A 14,381-nucleotide genomic window follows, 5' to 3' on the forward strand; every position below is an offset into this window, starting at 1 on the left:
TTGACATTGGTCTTTGCAGCATCTTTTCAAATATCATGTCTACTCAGGCAGGGGAAACAAAAGGAAAAGGTAACAAATGGGACTACATCAGACTAAAAAGCTTCTGCAAAGCAAAGGAAACCATGAACAAAATTAAAAGAAGTCCAGCAACTGGGAGAAAATATTTGCAAATCATTTATCTGACAAGGGATTGATATACAAAGAAGTCATACAACTCAACAGAAAAACAAACAATCCAAACAAAAAATGGGCAGAGGATATGAACAGACATTTTCCCAAAGAAGACGGCCAAGAGACACAAGAAACAATGTTCAACATCACTAATTATGAGCAAAATGCAAATCAAAACTACAATGAGATATCACCTTACACCAGTCAGAATGGCTATAACTACCAAGACAAAAAACAACAAATGTTAGACAGGATGTGGAGAAAAGGGAACCCTCATGCATTGGCTTGTCGGAATGCAAACTGGTGCAGCCACTATGGAAAACAGTATGGAGATTTCTCAAAAAATTAAAAATAGAAATGTCATACAATCCAGCTATCCCACTGCTGGGTATTTATCTAAAGAACTTGAAATCAACGGATCCAAAGAGATTTATGCATCCCTATGTGCACTGCAGTATTATTCACAATAGCCAAGATGTGGAAGCAATCCAAGTGCCTTTCTATGGATGAATGGATAAAGAAGATGTGGTATATATATACAATGGAATACTACTCAGCCATAAAAAAAGACAAAATCGTCCCATTTGAAACAACGTGGATGGACCTTGAGGGTATGATGTTAAGCAAAATAAGCCAGAGAAAGACAGATACTGCATGATTTCACTCATATGTGGAAGATACCAAACACATGGATAAAGAGAACAGATTAGCGGTTACCAGAGGACGAGGTAGGGGGGTGGGTGAAAGGGGTAAAGGGGCACATATGTACGGTGATAGACAAAAATTAGACTACTGGTGGTGAGCACCATGAAGTCTATTCAGAAATTGATAAATAATAATGTATACCCAAAATTACACGTTATAAACCAGTATGATCTCAATAAAATTACTAGAAAAAAATGAAATAAGATTATTCTATAGTAAAATTGAAAAGTGAATAACAGACCCTTATGGAATCGACAGATCATTTGACACTGGGGTTTTTGCTTAGATTAGCAGGTGTGGGATACAGTCTAATTTTACACCTTGACATTAAGAAAATAGTTTTTGATGTTTCCAAATTAAAATGAAGAAAGTAGCAAATGCTACTTTACTGAAAAAATTCTGGTCATATATAAAAATGCTTTACTGGTCTACTTCTAGAGATGTTTTTGGGAGAATTCTCCATTTAGGGGGAAATAATTGTGTTTTTCTTCTTAGCTCCCTTTGTAAACAAAGGCAAACATTTGAGACAGTTGATAACAGTTAAGTGTAGAACAAATGCAATCACATTTTTCACTGTTTACTCTCTGCCAGCTCCTGTTTTAATCATTATTTGAACTATGAAAAACATCATATTAATTATATGAATGCATTTATATAAATTATGAGAAATACATAATTTTCAAACCTTTTTAAAGAGGGAGTCCTAGTTAAGTAACTTGTCAGATTACACAGCTATTAAGTAGCAAAGGCAGGACTCTTACCCAATCTTCAGTCAATAATCTTAACTACTACACTGGAAGCTTCCCACATTGAATTTTTAGTTTCCATTGGGAAAAAACATTTCTTTGACTCGCATGTTCTGGTTCATAGCTTTATTATCATTAAAGGAATCTTCAAAGAACTTTGGGAACAAGTGATCTAATGTATGCCATAACAGGCGTGCACGTTCTATGTCAGTCCCTGATCAAGACTTGTAAACGTGTTTAAGTGCAAAATGTACAACAGTGCACACAATTGCCTCTAACAAGAAGATGACTCTTCAGGGTAAAGAGAAATCCTATAAATGCTTCTGATATATCTTCCATCAAAATATTACTTATCTGTGTCATACACATTTATATATGTAACGTATATTTATCCATATAATCACACACATACAATGCAGTCTTAGAGAAGTTAGTTTCTTCCATAAACCCCACAGATATGAATCTAACAGGAGAAAGCAAGAGGTGAGAATTTAGCACAAAATAATAGCTTGACAAGTGCTAGGGCAGGACAGAAAGGGGTAGTTAACATTTGTTGATAATTCCTACGTGCTAGGCAATATTCTAAGTGCTTTATATGTATGAAGTCATTCAGTCCTCACAGCAATGCTCTGAAGAAATGTATAAACGACCCTTTACAAATCAAGAAACTGAGCCTCAGGGAAGATAACTAATATGTCCAAAATCACATGGCTAGGAAATGGTGAAGCCAAGGTTTGCATACAATCTGGCTCCAGAATTCACATTTTTCACCATTTTTGGACTAGTTTTTGGTTGGTTGTTTTAAATCAAGAGCGCAACATCCTCACAACAGGTGACAATGTAAAATTTCTAGTGTGAGTGATTGAAGGCACTATCATACTGATAACAATTGATTTATGCTAGCAAGAACATAATTTGATAAACCAACAATAATGATTACAAGTTAACGACAATGCAATTTTAAAAGAACCAAATTTTGGATCCTTGAACGGTTACTGAAAGGTAACCCATTTCAATCACGCCTTAAATATATTATGACACATTAGCCACAATGTTTAAAATATTTACAGATGTCCCAGAGTCCTATACTTCATGTATCTGATCTGGATCACCAAATTAAGCGCTTAAGTCCCACAATTTCAGTCTGGTAGACTAATGGACAATATCAAAGATGCCTAGGGACAGAATAGCAAATGGGAGAAGTTTATCTCATGATGCATTTTACATCCAATTTCAGGAACTGATGTGGATGAACCACCGTCTATCCTTTACTTAATGACCCAAATCTTCCTTCAAATACTCCCAAAGATTTTAACATCACTATACATTAAACAGATGAAAATTGCTGTGAAACTACTGAATGTGCTTTATACTTGTCTCTAATAGCAGCTCTCATTGTTACTTACCTGGTTTCACATCAAGTCTGTCACATGACTGGTTAAATTAAGGGCATAATTTTTTACCCAATGCAAAAGGTATTTTACTTTAAATCATAGTGATTGAAGAAAGGATAATGAAAGGAGTTTGAAAAGTGGATGAATACTTGTGAAATTTCTAAGTCTTATAAAAACTTTCAAAAGCTTCTAAGGAACATGGAATGGTTATTTCATTCACTGTTTTATATCAAGATGTATTGATTTCAATAACACAACACAATCATTTGTCCTTTGAATAATAAGGCTCATTTTGTATATTAACAAGTTTAATATCCTCTTCAAGTAATTAGTTTAAATATAGCCTAATTAGAGTTCAAGATATTTTTATTATTAAATATATTTTAATTCATCCATAATCTGTTTGATTCCATACAGATGGATTGCCAGTTTTGCCATCACCATTTATTAAGTAAACAATTCCTTTCCATCTACAAAAATTCTCAGACAGGTTGGATTTTTATTGGCAAATGAATTTCCATGCATATACAGTATTGTAAAGATTACAAATGAATAAATTATTTTTGGTATATAATCCAGTAAACTCCTATAAAGCTATTTAAGAAAAATGGTATACTAAGTAGTTAATAAATTTGACAAACACCATATAACTCAGAACTACCTGAATTTACCAGAATTAACACTCAAGTACATATACCAGCACATAATACTTCATACATCAAGCCCTGAAATTAAAGTTATAAAATGAACACTATTAAAAATCGAAATAAGAATACTGGTTCAAATTCCTTAAAAATTCTGTCTTTTTTCCATTCAAAAGATAGAATCCAGAAAATGTTGAAAAAAACTGAGCTTTAAGAAAGATTGCCATATTCTACTGAAGAAGGAAAGGACTATTAATAATAAATTCTATGGCTTTTCCAGGTAACTTTTAAATGTTCTCACATTTTTGAACTAGTTTTGTAGCTCTAAGATAATTTACATAAATGATTTTTAAAAATTCCAATTCCCCTCATTAAATAAGACTAATTTATATCAAATTAGGTTATTCTACCAATCCACTTACGTAAAATTGACCAAAATCAACGTTTTAAATAAAAACAAACAAAAAAGACATTGTCACAGATTCTTAACTTTTCTGGGTTGCTTTTTACCATGGAGAATAAAGATATATACTTAGGTTTTAGCGTCCAGTCCTGGCCCCACTAGTTGATCTAAAACCTTGACCTAAGATTCAGCTATAAAATGAAGAAGAAGAACTACATGGCCTATGAGTATACTTTCAACTCAAAATTATATTTCAAGCTTGTTTTAGAACGCTTACTTTCCGAAGACAAGATGGATACAGGAAAGAAGTTTAAAAAATACAGAACTGTATATATTTATAACAACATTTTTACTAAAACTATATTATGTACTGCTCTTCAAAACTGGGCTTAGTTTCTTGCAAACAGCTTATACTATGAAAAGATAATGACACTGTATATTCCAACATGGAAACTTAGTTAAAAATATAAAAAGATTCTTCCAAGTTCAGACAGATTTGCACTGATCCTTTGCCTCCCACACTTGAAATTCTTTTTATCTCTGCAATTTAAGGGCTAAGAAGCTGTGGAGGGAAAACGAATGAGGAGTTGCACAAAATTATTTTGTCACATCCTAGTGATTACATATTTATAGAAAAGTTAAGTGCCCTTGAAACCATCTTTGGAAGGCAAGAGACTAGAGACAAGAAGATAAAAGTGCTGGGTATGTTTTTTTCTATTGGACAGAAAAAATGCACCACGGATATTTGGTTTTTTGTATATCATAGCTCAATCTGTGTGGTTGAACAAGTCATGGTGGGGTACTTTTTAGTGAGCCCAATACCTTCTCCTTTGGGTGTTTTATTAACTCAGGGTATTTTCCCCGGTATGCAGACATTTGCTTGAGTAATTTTACTAAAAGTTCATAAAAAGGCTAAAACCAAGCCTTTATGTTTATCAGGCTATCGAAGCCCATCTACACATCTTTAGCACCTTCCTAAGCACATATCATTTCTCTGGAATTTAGTATTTGTCTTTTGTTTCATAATACATTGGTTTATTTTCCTCTTCAGACAAGTGACAGTTACAAAGCCAAAGAAAGCAAAAGCAGTATCACTGCCTAGATGGTCACCATTTGAGCACGAACCTTCCTGGTGTTTAAAGCCAAAGAAGTAGTTCTGAGATTACAATGTATACACAGCCACGCATGCCTTTGATGTTGGGTTATTTGAAAATAATTCACTGGCATTTTGATTTACATTTCTACATAATCTGACCTAGAAGTATTAGCATTGCCTTCTTTTCAACAATTAGACTCCAATTTGAACTTCATCAGAATCTTATTTTTCCCTAAAACCATTTTATAAAAATGGCCAATAGAGTCCCTGATTTGTGCCCCTATTTTCATAACCGCATATTCAGTTGTAACTTTAAGAAGCTGTTCTACTGTGTTTACCACTGAAGGAGTCACAAAAGATTGGTTAGGGAAGTTGCAGCTTCCTTCCTCACATCTGAGAGCAACAGCCAGAATCAAGGAATCAGACAAGTTTATGCTTTTGGTGGCCACTTTCTTCTAGCCCAAGCTCAGAAAGCTGTTGGTTTCTATTGCCCTTGCTAAGTCATTCTGATAATTCAATTTAACAGATGATGAATCAGTACCGAATTAAGCCCAATACTGAACTAGGAGTTATGACATTTGTGCAAAAGAAAAAACAATGGTATTAATAGACAATATTTGCTTACGTTGTGTCAGGCACTGTGTTAATAATAATCTAGTTCTCACAACAAGATTTGAGATAGGTACTAATATTATGCTTATGTACTGACATAGAAACCAAAGATTTGGATAGATTAAGCACACTGGGCAAGATCCCACAGCTGAGCCAAAGTCTAAGGAATTATTACAGAATAACCATTTCATTAAAGAAGTTAGATTTCTCAGTGTGCAATAAAGAACTTTCTCACACTTCTTCTGTAGGCTAGCTCTTTCCCCGCTCTTGGATAAAACCTCAGGAAATATCCACAGCTTTCTAGTTACCTTTAGAAATAATAAAATCAAAATCAAAATAAAATAAAATCAAAATAATTTCATTTCACCAGTTAAAATGTCCACTTAATGTTAGAATCAAACCTCACACTTCATAGAAAGGTAAAACATCTGCTTTTCCCATCTTGAGCCCATTCCAGGCTGAGAAACCCATAGTGGTGATGAGTTAGGGTCTTTCTTCTCCTCCCTTAATAGACTGTGTGACTCAACAGGGGTCAGATGGGGGAGGGGAGAGGAGAAAACGGCAGGTGCCATTGTCATGTGGAGTCAGGATCCTCTGGTGACAGAAGGACAACTCCTGATTTGGGGGAGAGGGAACATATTTATTTGTTAATTTCTCAAAGGCTCATCCACTGTGAATGCTGAACTTCCTCTGACATGGAATACTCCTCTCTCTGCTGGTAGCTTCCACTCATTTCCTTGCACTTCCAGAGGTCTACCTGGACTACCTTTACCTTAGTCCTCTTGGGTAAAGAAACTTTCAAAAAAGTTTCAGGCCAGCTCCTTCCCAAGAATCAACTGTAAAACTTGTACCTCCTTCTCCCACCACATATGTCATTGCAGTTTACTCCTAATGCAGCTTTCTAGCTCTCTGGTCGGGCAGGGGCACCTGAGTGTCTCATCTTTTCAGGTACATGTAAGTATTAACCTCCAAAACTCCAAGAAACATTATCAAACTCCATGAATGGACACTTTGAAGCTTCTCCAACTTGATTTTGGTTGAAGGGGAAACATGCCCCTCTTTCATAAAGCATCCCCTTCCATTCCTCCATGGGAAAGGGGTGGAAGCACTGATAATTTGGCAAACAAGCTTTCTCCATGGTCTCAACATCCTCATCAAACCTCTAGCTACCCTTAATATATCCTCCTAGCAATTGATAAGCTCAGAGGGGAAAATCAGACGTTCACTATCTCCTTTCCAAGTCCCACGTGAGTGGTGTAGATCTGACTGTGCCAACACATTGGCACAGTTCTTGTATACCTTACTTGAAATTCTCCAATTTTAACACCCTGTTATATGTTGAAAAGAGGTTAAAGAGAGAGAATTTTCCCAACTGTAATCTTGGAAATAGCTGATCAATAGATTTACAGAATCAAATCTGCACAGATATTCCATCCAACCTAAGCAATCCCAAATAACACCTCACCAAAGTATAAGAACTCTTGACTCAAATTAATATCAATCAGAAAAAGGACTAGCAAATCCCCAATCCTTCAAAATCCCATTGATATATGTATATTCAATGATCTAACCACACAACAAATTTAATATTTTAGTCACCTTCACATATATTTACACATATATATCATAGCAATCCATATAAATAAAATGTAAGAATTGCTAACCATGGCCTACCACTGATACAATATCTTAGGGATTCAACAAAATGATAAAAATTTATCACAGATACTAATGATTCAAGGAAAATTCCAGTGAAATGAGGAAAAACAGGGCACATCTTAAGGCTGAGAAGCGACTCAACTGAGCCCAATTTAAATGGAGGAACTCATCCAGGCAGTCTGAGACACAAGTAAACCAAGTTAGAAATTAAAGGCTTAATTAGCTTATAAAGCTATTTTCCTTTAGCCCAATTAAGACTCTGAAATTATTCATTTTGAAAAGTCTAGGCCTGTACACACACTAAATTTAACACGTGTGGTGTGCCATGCTCATGTTTAGACATAAAAGTATTTCAAATACAACTCAAAGGTAAAGTCTTCACCTATCCACCCAGTTTAAACTTATGTTTTACTACTTTTGTGCTTAAAAAAAAAAAATACGACTAAAGGAAAATCTTTGGCAGGAAAATCAAATATTCAGTAGTTTATAAAGTTAGATAATAACTTACCCAGCCTCTAGTCCAGAAAGATTCAAGGATTTCCTGATGCGGAGGGAAAAGGAAAAGATCAAGATCAGAATCACGGGGAAATACCCTGCCCCACCTCCACTTGATCTCGACCTCAAGACTTTTGGAGTGGGGAAGCTGATTATGCACGTACAGTGTGAAAAATAGTTATAATGCATATTCCCACTAATCAAACCAGTGACTGTCTATCTTATAAGGTTGAGAAAACTGGCCCCAAAGTAAGTGACCACAAAGTTTTAGACCACACAATCAGCAAGCAAAGCTCCAATAGAAATCTTCAAACTCCTTTTACTTGATCACACATGAAACTGAAGTTGTATCAAAGTAGCTTAGCTTACAGGTTTGGCATTAAATTTATTTATATTCCAGAAAAGTGTCCTTATCCCCCCCCTCCAAATTATCTCCTTCCAAATAGGTTACATTCACTGAACTGTTCAGAAGTGTTTTTCACTAAGATATGCAGAGTGCCAGGGTTTTAACACAATTAGCAAAGTTAACCTTAACTTTTTATATAAAATTAACATTACCCCTAGATGTAGGCAAGAAAGAGATAATGGGAACTTTTTTAGTTTTTGAAACGACTTATCCTGCCATTTTGTGAACCAGCCCTGTTTCAGCTGAATAGAATATTCTATTAACTAGGTCTGCTTGTCTCATGAGAACCCTCCATATTTTACTCTCAACACGGACTTTTTTTTCAGTCTAACATCAGGTCATATTTGTTCCAGGGAATACAAGACGACGATGAAACTACGCCATAAACACACCAATTTAAAATATTTATTGTTTCCATCGGGTCAAATCTCCCCCCTCTCTCCACAGCCCACTCCACCTCTCCCCCTCAAAAAATAAGGGGGAGCGAGAACTATTTTAGAACATTCAGTTCTTGGGATGTTGTCTAAGCAGACAAAACTTACAAACAACAGCGTTGACTGTGGGTCCTTGCTCAAAAGACCTGGGCAGAGAGCTGACGTCCTACCGGGCGCAGGGGTGCGGGGTGCCCTCTCCGCGTGACGTGCTGGGCGGGCGCGGGGTGGGGGCGCCCTCGCGGAAGGGACGCGCGGGCCAGAGATACTCACTCAGCCTGCGATGGGGAGGGCGCGGGACGGCGGGGCCGAGGCAGGCAGAGACTTATTCGAGCGCGGCCTGGTGCCCGGAGCCACGCAGGCTCCTCCCTCAGGACCTGCGCTCCCCGCGAGGCACCTGCTGGGCGCGCCTCCGGCCTGGGGCTGCAGCCCCCCGCACCCCGCCCACCCGGAGCACGCCGGGTCCCGCGCCTGCGCTGCCCAGACGCTCCTCCAGCCGCAGAGCAGCTGCGGCGGGCCCTGCGCGCCTGTCTCCGCCCGGCCTCTCCATCCCTGCCCCGGAGGGAGGTCCCACGGCGCCCCCGGCCCCTGCGCGCCCAGGACTTCTCCGCGCTTGTCAGAGCCTGGAGATCCACGTCCCCTTGCAAGGCTCCCAACGACCAGTAGCCTCGCTCGGAAACCAAACTCTGTGTCTCAGCGCCCTTCCCGGTCCTGCGACCAGGGTCTGCTATACTGCGTAAGGCTGAGTTGAGAGATCGGCACATACTTTCCCACTCAGAATTAATCCTGCGTCAAAACATTCCACATCCTCCCAAATCCCACTCCGCTGCGACCCTCTCTCCTTCATCAGCTCCCCCCACCCCAAAATAAACTACACAGAATGACAACAACAAAGGACACCAATGTATTCCTATTCCTTTCCTTTGCTTAACTTTTTGGATTTTGTTCTTATTCTATTTTACCCTCTATTATTTTTTTTCTTCCTGGCCGTCCTTAGTGCTCTACAGAGGTCAAAACCACCAACTATCTGGTCCCCCAACACCCTTAATAGAACAGCTGTCACATCTAATTTATTAAAAGTCTGCGTGGGTTGTTTCTCTATAACTTTTCAAAGTGTCAGAGGTGAAACTAATGTGAACACTGCAGAGCAAGATGCTGAAACCATGGCTTTCTTTTACACTTATTTCAATCTGCCTCTATGAAATTTCTCCTTTTCCATCCTCATGAATAGGCTTTTTTCAAGTAATCAGGAAATTTTATCACCCATTGAATCTAAGTCAGGGTTTCTCAATCTCAGCACTACTGACATTTTGGGCAGGATAATTCTTTGTTGTGGGGGCTGTCCTGTCCGTTGCAGGATGTTCAGCAGCATCTTTGGCCTCTACTGACTAAATACCAGTAGCACTCCTTTAGTTGTTACAGCCAAACATGTCTCCAGATACTGCTCAAGATTCCTTTGGAACAAACCAGCTCCTCTTTCCCCTAAAGAACCACTGATCTAAACCAGCCAAGTACTGAATTCTACAAGTAACTTGGAAAACTCTACTTCTTTACCTTATAAATTATTCCTGGTATGCTTTAAGTGGCAAGGAGACATCATTTAGAGTTTTCCTGCAGGCTATCATGTATACTTTATCTACCTATATTATTCAAAACTGAAAGCAAATAGAGTGCATGGTAATTTCTTTACTGGCATTTTATGTTCTATTTCCTTTCCCTAATATATTAAAAATAGACTCCAGGGAAAAAATAAGATTGCCCTGTATGTGGGAAAATGGATGGATACACTATAAGAATTGTAGATCACCCAAAATGTAAATGCATGACAAATTTACAGATTAAATCTGATAAAAATGGAAAACCAATACAATATATTGTTAGACAAGGTTTCAGACTTTACCTCATCTACAAAATCAATTTAATGAAAAGATGTTATGTATTGAACTAAAATACATATAATTTAGTTTCTGATAAAAGGGTCTAATGCCAGTCCTTAGTTTCCCGATCATGGAAGAAAAACTGCACCAAAATAATTATGTTAAATGTATTCACATAATTTCTAAAAGACTAATTCTATCTGTAGCAATGGAAATTGTTGTTGTTTGTGTAAAACAAAGTTACTAAGTAGCTAAAATAAAGGCATTTCATAAAGATTACGGGATTATCACCTTTAACTGGACTCTATTTAGAGATCTGGTTTTGACTCACCTCTATGGACATCTTCCAAGAACAGTCACTCTCCTCCCAGTGACTTCACTTTACTATCCATACGTTCTTCACGTGTCTTGCACTTTTCAAATTTCAAAGAACTGTCATATCTATTATCTCATTTATTACTCATAGGTATAATTAGTCTTCCATCTTAGAGAAGGGAAAACTGAAGCTCTGAAAACATACGTCCTTCCTCAACAACAGCCAGTAAAGAAGAGCAAGGACTCACACTTTTTTTGGTCTTATAGTCTTTCCAGTCTTCCAAACCGACTCATACCTGTTCTTGATCCTATATTCTTTCTACTCTTCAAAGCTGACTTTTATAATTGCTATGCCTTTTGCTACTTCACTGATGTGAATCACACCTGACAACCGCTTATGAGGTCTCCAAAATACACAATTAGGCTCAACACACTTAATAAAGAAACTATTCCTTGTTGAGACTTGATCCAGAAATTGATAAATCTGAATTCCAGCTTCAGACTAGAGCCAATTCAGTGTGTGACTTTGGGTACCTCTGAAGTCTCAGTTGTCTCATAACAACCCATACTTTGAGGATCAAAAGAAGATACATGGAGAGGCTCTTCTGTCCATGGACTTGAAAACTACCTCATCAAGGGTACCCAAAATAATCTTAGGAATATAGAAAATTTCACTTTGTTAATTAGGAACCTATGAGATTTTGAAAATGGTTTTTTTGTGTGTGTATGTGAGGAAGATTAGCCCTGAGCTAACATCTGCCAATCCTCCTCTTTTTGCTGAGGAAGACTGGTCACGGGCTAACATCCATGCCCATCTTCCTCTACGTTATATGGGATGCCACCAAAGCATGGCTTGACAAGCGGTGTGTCGGTGCGCGCCCGGGATCCGAACCGGCAAACCCCAGGCCGCAGCAGCGGAGCGCGCACACTTAATGGCTTGTGTCACCAGGCCGGCCCCTGAAAATAGTTCTTTTGATATGCCTATTATAGAAGCAGGTGGTTGGCAGAAGTAGACAGAGATGAATGAATAAACAAGGAAAACCTATTTGTAACAAGTAAGGAGGAGAGAAGAGAGTTGAAAATCTTGACTTTCTCCTAATAGGAAAATCAAAACGACTTACTGAGACTATGGACATGTGGTAGTCCCTTACTTGAAACTTTTTGTGCATTTCTCTTCAGACAACAAAGGAAAAGGATAGATGGGAGCAGAAAATGGAATAAAAAATATTTCACCTTGGATAACTGGTTGATAAGCTTCAGAACTAATTAAGAGAGCTAAGTAAGAAAATTAACATCTTCTAAGAATTGTAGAACTTCATAGCCAGAGCAGAGTTAGAGGCCATCTAATCTAACTCTCTCCTCAATCATATTTTGACAAATTGCAATCAGCACGTGAAGATCATTGCTGATGATGGTGAAATAGCTAGAGCAGGTAAAAGAGAGTTCCTAAGAAACTAAGGCAGCATGAGGCATAATATGTTTCAATACTGAACACCTGATATAAAGATGGCTGACAACTGAAGTTTCACTTCATAAAAGAGAGGCTTGAGGTTTGTGTGTATGTGTGTCGTATACATGTGTATTTCATAATCACCTCTGCATCTCCAGCACAGCAGATTCTATGTGAACACAGAGTGATGCCCCATGTGATTCTCACAGCCATTCCTGAACAATTACAACACATTGCCCCATACTCCAGCATCTTTTAGAAGAGTGAATCTCAACTCTGGCTGTATATAGAAACCATCTGTAGAGCTTCAAAAATAAGAGTGCCTGAGTTCCAACACCAGAGATTCTGATGTGTATGGGTGAGGACCTGGAATTATTGTAAAAGCTTCCCAAGTGATTCCAAGGTACTGCCAGGACTGAAAACAGTGGTTTTAGGATTATGGCCTTAAGGAATGAGGAAAGTCAAAAAAAAAAAAAAGAAGAAGAAGAAGAAGGAGGAATGTCAGATTAAAAATAAGCAATAATATAAAATTTGGGGAAGTATTTATATATTCTAATTTATACACTTTAAATTTTAATCTTAACTGGAAATTAATGTATTTTTGCTATCATTTTAGCAAAAAAAGTCTATCTATATAACAAGGCTAAACAAAACACTGGCTAACGAAATTCAAAAGTGTGTTAAAAATATATATATAATATTATTAAATATGATTGACATTATCAATGTATGTAAAGTTTAACATCAAAAAAATATATCTCTACAACTCTTCTCATTGATGCATCAAGAAGAAAAATTGCAAGATTATGTCTATATATGAAGAAAAGGAATTTGATAAAGTCTATTCCTATATGTTGTAAAATGCTGTAAAAATTATCAGCAAACTGGGAAATTTGTTGGTTTCTACTAATTAAATATACATCTACGTTATGACCCAGAAATCTTGCAATCAGCACATACCCAAGTAATATTAGTCCATGCGTACCAAAAGAGAAAACAACAACAAAAGCAGGAATATCCAGAGCAGCTTTATTCATAATAGCTCCAGGTATGTGTTGGAGTCAGTTTGCAGAAGCTCACAAGGAATTTTGCAAGCTTGTTCTTAAGCCATGCAGCTTGAAATTGGCCACGGTGAAAGTACTTACACCAGGGGAATTGGCAAATGCTACAAATAAGTGTGTCTCTCCCCTCTCACTCTCAGCCAAGTTTACCAGTACACCATCGAATAGCTCCAAACAGGAAACCATCCAATGTCCAACAACAGGAAATTAGATAAACAAAAAGTGGTGTATTCATAAAATGGAATGCTATATGACAATAAAAATAACAAATTACTGATAACATGAATGAATCTCAGAAACATTATGTTAAGGGAAGTCAGACCAAAGGAATATATAACTAACCTATAATTACACAATTCAGAATAATGATTGCCTCTGGAGGTGAAGTGATATTGAATATAAAGGGGCATGGAGAGATTTTGGGGGTTGTGGAAATGTTCTACATTTTGATCTAGGTGGTAGTGACATGGTTATATACCTATATAAACATTCATTCAGCTGAATACTATATGTAAATTGTGCTTTAGTAAATAAAAATTAAAGTTTAAAAATCGGTTTATATGAAAGATCAAGATCTACAAAGAGCTAAGGCAATTTTGAAAACGTTGACCAAAAACTCAGGCAATCCTGTTGGATATTAAGACATGTCATAACCACGACAGTAAAAGAATATGGAATAAGCACAATAGAGAAATAACCCAATGAAAAGAATACAGAGCTGAGAAAGATATAAACATAATTTTGATATATGATAAATAAGTCTTCACAAAGCAATGAGTTAACAAACAGATTATTTAACAGATGGTGGAGGGAAAACTGTATAGGACTACACAGAAGAAAATAAGATTGGATCATTAACTGACACCATAAGTAAAAAAAAAAAAAAAAAGGCAAGAGAACACCTTTGTGACCTCAA

The 14,381-nt window shown here is 37.2% G+C and overlaps 1 protein-coding gene across 1 annotated transcript in view; it reads right to left on the reverse strand.

The window, feature by feature from the left end:
* THSD7A (thrombospondin type 1 domain containing 7A) overlaps positions 1–9,116 on the reverse strand; it is a 673,077-nt gene extending 663,961 nt beyond the window's left edge. Inside the window, exons 1-2 of the mRNA XM_087426025.1 lie at positions 8,874–9,116; positions 7,939–7,971 (exon numbers count right to left, since the gene is read on the reverse strand). The gene's annotated coding sequence lies outside the window, so the exon portion shown is untranslated. The remainder of the gene's footprint in view (positions 1–7,938; positions 7,972–8,873) is intronic.
* Positions 9,117–14,381: the final 5,265 nt, after the last annotated feature.

The sequence above is a fragment of the Ceratotherium simum genome, chromosome 1 (genome assembly GCF_057802395.1).
Source record: "Ceratotherium simum simum isolate JZ-2026a chromosome 1, ASM5780239v1, whole genome shotgun sequence".
Classification (NCBI taxonomy): domain Eukaryota; kingdom Metazoa; phylum Chordata; class Mammalia; order Perissodactyla; family Rhinocerotidae; genus Ceratotherium; species Ceratotherium simum.